Here is a 9,085-nt window from a genome sequence, read left to right as displayed (position 1 = left end):
TGTAAAATCAATAAAATATATATATTTTTAAAATGTACACACTCTATGAAACAGCAAGTCCACTTCTACATTTAAAAAAAATCCAAAACAGTTATCACATGTGTACATCACAAAACATTTTTAAATGAAGTGTATTGCAACTTAGCTTGAAATACAAAATAATTTGGTAAGAACCCAATTATCCATTGATATAATACACATATTGTGGCATATTACTATAACAGATGATACATAGTGGTTAAAATAAACTAAACAGATATATACACACATATTAGAAGGTCTCAAGCACATAATGTTGGGTGAAAAAAGAGGAAACTGCTGAATAAATTCAGTATATAATTTATATAAATTATGTAAGGCACACAAAATTACTAAAAAGTCATTCTTTATATTATACATGAAAACATGCATATATACTGACTGACTCTAGATATAACTCTGCATCTTATTACCTCTTATGACCTTGGGCAAAATATTTACTCCTCTGTAGAATGGTCACCTGTATAATGTAGATTGCTATAAGGGTGTAATGAGCAAATCTTTGGCACATACTAAGTACTTATGTATTTGTTAAGTAAAAATAAATACATAACAGTATAAAACTTGAACTGGACATACACTTCCTGAAATGTTATAGTGAGTCTTTACCTCGGGGTAGTCAAGAAGGGATTTTTTAACTTTGTTTTTCTGTTACAGTTTGCTTTCAATATTATTTTGTTATAGTTTCATGCATACAGTATAGTGGTTATATAATCACATATGTTACAAGGTGTCCCCCCTGATATTTCTAGCACCCACCTGGCACCATATCATATGTACTTATTAAAATATTATTGACTATATCCCCTATGCAGTTCTTTACATCCTCATGACTATTTTGTAACTATCAATCTGTACTTCTTTTTTTTTTTAAATATATTTTATTGATTTCTTACAGAGAGGAAGGGAGAGAGATAGAGAGCTAGAAACGTCAATGAAAGAGAAACATTGACCAGCTGCCTCTTGCACACCCCCTACTGGGGATGCGCCCGCAACCGATGTACATGCCCTTGACCGGAATCGTACCTGGGACCTTTCAGTCCACAGACTGATGCTCTACCACTGAGCCAAACCGGTTTTGGCCAATCTGTACTTCTTAATCCCTTAACCTTTTTCACCCAACCCGCCCCCACCCAACCCTCTGGCAACCATAAGTTTGTTCTGAGAAGGAATGTATAACTTCTGCTTCATCCATTAATTTATTTCAGTTCATTCTAGATGGTAGAGGCATGAGGTTTCTTTTTTACATTATATCTGCATTGCTATTTTAAAATTGAAAGTCAAGATCCACATTTAAATTACCACTATAAAAAACTTGATGAAAAATGAGATTATACTATATGAGCTTTAATATTCTTTATATAGACCTACACAGTTTTTCATTTATTAATCCCAGTCTAGGCCATATATTATGTAGGTGCATTTTAATAATAGCAGGTGAGCAAATTATCATATGCATTTACCAATTTATTTTTCTCTATATGAAATGACCTTAGGAGAAGCTTAATGGATAGTATAGATTCCAAAAGCAAGTACTTTCCCCACCTGATTTTCCATAAGCACTGCTTAATGCAGAGTATACACTTTGTATCTTGATCTTTGACATTTACAAAGTCAGAACTAATTGCTGTTATCTGAACAGCACTCCAAATACTGAGGTAAAATGAAGGCTTGATTATTACATAGCTTCAAAGTTTAAAGATTTTTTTGAAGTTTTGAGATTTTTAAAATGTTTATTCTTAAAGAAAGATAGTGCCATTACTCAATACTCAGCCCAGCAAATTGGAAAAAATATAACAACAATAACAGATGCTGTGGGTAACTGCAGTGCTCTGCCATTAGTTTGACTTGTGTTTTTCATTTTGAGACTGGGTGAGTCACCCACTGAGAGTTATAAAGTAAAACAAGGAAGATTCAAGATTTTAATAAGATGTTACCTTGAACTCCTTACATTGAAGATAGTTTATCTCTGTCTGGATGCAGGTGTTTATATATGGGAACACTCACACAAAGATAGAAACCCCAATAAACAGGTATAGTAATAAAATCCTTTTTCAGATGAAGATGAAATACTGGCTACTACTTATATAGCTGTGACACAAGGATCTTTAATCTACTGAGATCTTGAAGATCAAATATATGTCTCCATCTGATGTGCCTTCTCAGCAGAAGGTTCTGATCCTGTTACAGTGCCTCTGCTCTCTTGCTTATGGAAGTTGCCTTTTACAAATAGATTAATTTAATTCGTGATCTCAGTCCTTTATATTATTCTATAGAGAATGTGTGTTTGGTTTTCCAGAGCAATATTATTATATTCCAAGGTTATCAAATTCAAAGCAGCTAGATGGGTTGAGTGAGGGGGGATTATTACTATTATTCTATTGGTGATTTTGTCCACATTAGCCTAAATCACTGATTTGAATGATTCTTTCTCAATGAATTAACTCATCTATTTACAGCTACATCAACTAGCTATTATGATATATGTCAATATTATGACTGAGTATTGAATAAAACCTAGTGAAAAACAAGATAAATGAGCAAATTTAGTTATCACATTGTTTTGCTTTATATTCCCAATGCTAAATATTTATGATATTTAATTGAATACTCATGCATTGATTATCACCCTTTGTAAGTAAGAGTGTCTAGATTTCAGAAGTGTACTTTATAACAACAGGGAGGATATGTGCATTATGTTTCTATGTATTAATAGTGCTCAAGTCATACTATTGAGAATAAGAGACTTCATGAATTGTTTCTTCCTTCTCAGTGGCTATAGACTCAATATTCCTTTTTAAAGTTCTGAGTGATTATTATTTTTTCCTTTCTCCCTATAAATAATACAGTAAGGCCTCATTTTTATCAGATGTTAGATTAATATAATGTAGATCTGGCGTTATAAGAGATGGGAATGAGTTTGTGTTATAGCAATGATTCAGAATACACCTTGGTCTATAACAAAGCTGAAATTCACCTCCCCCTATACTTGTAGTTGTGCATGTGAAACTAGAGAAGATTAATGGACAGTTAGGTGTCCAAAAAAACTAAAACTATGTTTGTATAATCAGCCAAAATGTTTTGAGAAAAAAAATGAATATGCAAATAATTGGGAGTCTCCAGTTCTTCAAATCAGCTTCTGGCTATGGATTTTATATATTATAATTATTAGTATACTAGAGGCCTGGTGCACAAAATTTATGCATGGCAGGGGCGTGTCCCTCAACCTGGTCTGCACCCTCTCCAATCTGGGACCCCTCAGGTGATGTCTGACTGCCCTCCCCTGTTGGCCTGATTACCCACAAATGCCCTCCCCTGCTGGCCTGATCGACCCCAACTGCCCTCCCCTCCTGTGACCCATCTCCTCCACCTGCACCTGCCTCTTCCATGTGAAGCGGTGGAGATATTGAGAATCTTAGGCCTCACCACTGGACCCTGCCTCTGTTGTGCTGGTGGCTATCTTGTGTAGCCATCTTGCGGTGACCATCTAGTGACAATGTTGCATGAGGGTGCCCTGTGAGGGCATGATGCTACCTAGGCTTTTATTACATAGAATATTACTATATCATTACACACACACACACACAGGTTAAAGAACAACATGAATTCTTGAAATTGGTAAGGTTCTGGATCATATCTCTTTGTTCTGCATATGAGTGAGTAACATTTAGGTCATGATTCTATAGACACCATGAGGTAGTGCTTATGTAATTCTCACACTATTTGTCCAACATTAAGTTGTTGTAGATGAGAAAAAGAAATAGAAAACCACAATCCTTTCATGTGTTAGTGAGACAAAGGGTTCCATGCTCAGTTTTGAGACACACTGAATTTTTTATCCCTTCTTGAAGATAATGAAGTTGGTCACTATTACAATTGTCCTGGCAAAAGGCCTTCATAGACTTCCATATTACATAGAAATTAATTTCTTTCATCTTTAGCTTATTTTAGCTTCTTGCTGCATGGAGCACTATCAATCATTTTCTTTTTCTCCTCACCATTCCAACAAGGACTATAAAAATATATCTTCATTGTTTTTTCCCCCCCTTCTGTTTGTTAAAGAATTGTATGTTAATATAGACTGTTCAAACATTACATAAAAATTTAAAATATGAAGAGAGTCCTCTATTGTACTATCTCTTAAAGACACACAGTTAAACTTTTTGTATATATTTTTATATATGCAATATGCTTCTTCCTCTCATCTTTCTCCATCTTAAACAAAAACTACAATTACAATATGTCTCTAGTTTTCAATTTGCTTATTTCATTTAACATGATCAAAGTAAAATGTTGATCCATATTGGTACATGAAGAACCAGCTCCAAAATTTTAAAATTATTATTCCATTATTTGGAGAAAGGCCATACACCTCTATGGACAGTCCTCTGACTATGCTTGCCACTTTAGAAATCAATTCCTGCTTTTGATGTACATCAAAGTAAAGTTTTGGAACTTTGGGGGAGATTTTCTATGAAAACTGGTTCCCATAAAAATGGCAGCATTCTTGTAGTTGTATCTTAGGCTTGTGGTGACTCTGATCAACTTTATTTATTAAAGTTATCCTATCTATTTTCTTTCTTTCTTTCTTTTTCTTCTTATGTCTCCTTAGGAAAACACAGCAAAATTAATTGCCTATTACATACATCCTATTGAGAACTTCAGTGTTCGGTCATAGCATTAAGAGCTTCTGGTTTTAGTTCCGCAAGCTCTCTTTGAATGACATATAAATATGATTTTCTGTTTTTGAGAACATTGTCAAAGTATCTGATCTGAAATGGACTCTTTCTTATTTATAACATGGAGTTATTCAATATAAATATTCTTTTTTTTCAAGGTTAAGGAGGATTTTAATGTTTATCATGAATTTCCAAAAAGAAGTTATAGTATGCTTTAGTTTATAAACATATTAGACACTACATAATATAAATATTCTTTACTGTCACTTCTATAAGTTCCTTAGAAGGAGGTTTCTATCATTTTGAACCAGGAACTCTACTGGTTTTTAAAATTGATTAGTTTTGCATATATAGCATGGTCATATAGCACATATCCATAAAAAGATGAGTTTGCAGATCGCCTTTCATCTTGGTTATTGCAGTAACCTACTGATTGCATCCTTCTCTGTTTGTTCCCCACTGAATTATAAAGTATATTATCAACACAGCATCCAGATTTCCTTTGAAAGCATAAATTCCCTGTTCAGAACTCTCCACTGTTGTTGTTTTTTTAACTCATTCAGAGTAAAGTCCCAGATTCTTGTCATTGCTTGCATACCTCAGCATACTGTTGTCACCCATTACCTCTGACTCCACTTCTTCCTTTACATACTCAGCTCCTTAGAATGCCTATCTCCTATCGTCTTTTTGGAATAGAATATGCAAGAAATAAACCCACATATTATATATATATATATATAGTCAATAATTTATGATAAAGGAGCCAAAAATATACAATGGGGAATGAATAGTCTCTTCAAGCAGCCGGGCCCAGAGCTGCCGAGCCCAGAGCAGCCGGGTCGGGAGCAGCCAGGCCCAGAGCATCAGCAGCCAGGCCCGGAGCAGCCAGGCCTGGAGCATCCAGGTCCAGAGCAGCAGCAACCAAGCCCGGAGCAGCCAGGTTGGGAGCGGCCAGGCCTGGAGCAGCAGCAGCCAGGCCGGAAGCGGCCAGGCCCGTAGCTGCTGGTTGTGGAGTGGACCAGAGCAACAAAGGCCAGGCCCGGAGCAGCCAGACCGGAAACAGCTCGCTCCTCACCTGCCCATGCCCCAGGGCTGCCTCTCAGACATGGCTGGAAACTTTTGGGGGAACTTGAGGGTCTGCTTAATCAAGTGATGAAGGCTTAGATCTGGATCTGCTGAGCTATTATAGTGCTGGGGTGTTGATCTGTGAGTGCCTTGTGTGGGGTCTGGATGAGGTTGGTTGATCTATTTGGAAGTATCTTTTGTGTGAAGTGTATCCTTGGGCACGTGGAGGTATTATTGATTTGAGAAAATGCTAAGTAACTGATTTGCTACCTGAAAAATTTAAAGTTCTGAAAGTTTAAGGTCTCTTGCCAAAAAGAGGTTTTAAAGCTAACACCTTAATTTTAATGGAGAAAGGGGAGGACAAGCCCTTCCCACCCAGAACAGGTAATCCAATTCTAGCCAGCAGCTATCTTTAAACAATGTGTTCATTTACATTTGAATGGCTACGCCTTTTGATAGCCTAAGGGCAAGTTTACATGTAAACAAGTTTGCTTCTCAGTTCCCGGGGCAGAAAAAACAAGGTTTAAAATTATTAGATTTTAAAATTTATCCTTAGAAGTGTAAAAGTTTATTAATTTAAAAAAAAACAACAACAACAAAAGGAGACTGAAAAACCTGATGAACAATATTAACTGTTGATTGTAGTAGAGTCAGAGATATGGGAGGGGAGTGGACTGACAGTTCTTGGGGAAAGGGGGAGTGGTGGATGTGAGAAGAGACTGAACATAAACTGTGCAGCTATGGATGAGGACAATGGGGGGTGGGGAGGGGGCAGAGGGTGGGGTGGAAATCTGGTGGAGGGGGGAAGAAATGAGGAACTTTTGTAATATTATGAACAATAAAGATTGATTTAAAAATAAATAAAAAAAATAATAAATAAATAAATAAATAAATAAATAAATAAATGAAAAGGATAGTCTCTTCAATCAATGGCTTTGGGAAAACTGGAGAGCTACATGAAAAAAATAATGAAACTGGACGATTATCTTATACCATACACAAAAAGAAGTTTAAAAAGGATTAAAGAGACTACATCAAACTAAAAGGCTTCTGCACAGCAAACCATCCTCAAAAAATAAATGCTAGCCTATAGAATGGGACAAAATATTTGCAAGTCATATATCTGATAAAGGTTTAATATTCAAAATACACAGAGAATTCATACAACTCAATAGCAAAAAAAAAAAATCCTATTAAAAATACACAGAGCAAAAAAATGTGAATGGTAAAATCTATGTAATAGAAGCCTAAGTGAACTTTATGATGGAATGACCAGAATAACTAATCACAGTGATGTGCACTGATCACCAAGAGGCAAACGCTCAACACAGGAGCTACCTCTAGCCCGCAAGCCCCAATTGCCCAATCATGGCTGGGATAGGGAACCAGGTGTGGGTGGTGACAGATGCAGGCGGAAAGGGAAGGAGGAGGGGGAGAGGTTGGGAGGGGAGAAGTGGGGAGGCAGAGAACCACTCCGTGGTGCACAGCCTGTGAGGGAAGGAGGAGTTGGAGAGGCAGGGAACCTGACCAGCCCTGATCTCTGGCCAGGCCTAGGGACCCCACCCATGCACAAATATCATGCACTAGGCCTATAGTAGTCAATAATATTGAGATAAGTTTGCATAGTGACAATGATTTCTAGACTTAGTATGGTGATCACATCATAAGATGTATAAATGTCAAATCACTACATTGTACACATGAAACTGATATTGCACACACACTATACTTAAATAAAAATATTTACTTACTCTAGAGAGGATCCAAGATGGCTGCTCGGGTATACACCTAGCCGCAGCAGCTCACAACAATTTCAAAGGAATACAACTAAAATGTAGAGTGGACATTGCCCAGAGCTACAGGTAGTCGACTGACTGAAAACTCTACAATAGGAAGGAGGGAGAAAACCAGAAGGAAAATCAGAGGAGCTGAAAAAAAGCCTAAGGTACGGAGACATGCTGCGCGCTCGCACGCACGCGCGCGCGGAGAGGTCGCAGCCGGAGAGGAGGAGAGGGCTGGGTGCTGCCTGGCGTTCCCTAGCAGGAAGGAAATAGAACCCCCAGCCTGGGCTGAACCCCCGAACCGGCAGCGCTGAGCCCCAAGTTATGTGCCAGACCCTGGGGACCCAGGCTCCGGCAGGGGGAGACAATCCCGGGGGACGGCAAAATGCGGGGCCCCCGGAGTCGCGCGCACATGGCGCGCAGAGGACTGAATGTTGACTCTGATGCTGGATTACCCTAGCCGGAAGAAACAAAGCCTCCGGCGGCAGCTCTGAGCCTCAGTCCAGACCTCCCCGAACTCCAGGTTTGGGCCAGTCCCTGGGGACCCAGGCTCGGGCAGGGGGAGACGGGGCTGTGAGGTGGAGTCCTGGGAGCGCGGCGAAAGGCCGAGCCCCCGGAGTTGCGCACACTGTGCGCAGAGGACAGTCTGTTGACTCTGATCCTGGACTCCCCTAGTGGGAGGGAGAAAGAAAGCTCCAGACTGGAGGAACGCCACGAGGAGCAGGAGCCCCTGCCGGACACCGGCCAGCTGGGCGCCAGCAAGGAGCCGGGCGACGGGGCCCCCAGTGGGGGGGGTGCCCCTGAGCCTTCGACTGCTGAGCGCTGGCAACGGAGCCAAGGACGGGGGCTGCTTCCTGGGCGGCGCCGACCCCGGCAACAGGCTGGAGCAGCGCGGGAGCCCGCGGAGAACAAAGGGGTGCCACAGGCCAACCTGCTGAGCTCCCAGGACAAGGAGGAAGAAACCAAAGAAGTTCTCAATGTGAAGAAATCAAGTGAGAGCAAATGATAGTAAAATTACTTAAGAAAGAATACAAAGAAGATCTTGAAAAATCAAAGACTAAGTCAGAACTCAACGCACCAGTCAACATTGCAACATAAATGCGTTTTGTTTTGTTTTTTAAAAAAAAAGAAAAGAAAAAGAAGAGAAAAAAGGGACAGAATGTTGGATCAGCGGCGACCAGGCCTAGAGTGGCCAGGCACAAGGCAGTGGCAGCTGGGCCCGGAGCAGCAGTGGCCAGGCCCCAGAACAGCAGCAGCCAGAACAAGAGCATCAACGGCCAGCACTGGAGCAGCCAGACCTGGGGCAGTGGCAGCCAGGCCTGAGGCAGAGGCGGCCAAGCCCAGGGTGGCCAGTCCAGGAACACCCAGACACGGAGTGGCTGGGCCCGGAGAAGCCCGGCCCAGAGCAGCCGGGTTGGGAGCAGCCAGGCCCAGAACAGCAGTAGACAACCACGAAGAATCCAGGCTGGGAGCGGCCAGGCTCGGAGCAGCTGGGTCAGGTGCGGCCAGGCCCGGAGCAGC

This window comes from Pipistrellus hanaki (assembly GCF_964339955.1).
Source record: "Pipistrellus hanaki genome assembly, chromosome: X".
NCBI lineage: Eukaryota > Metazoa > Chordata > Mammalia > Chiroptera > Vespertilionidae > Pipistrellus > Pipistrellus hanaki.
This window is presented reverse-complemented; position numbering follows the sequence as displayed.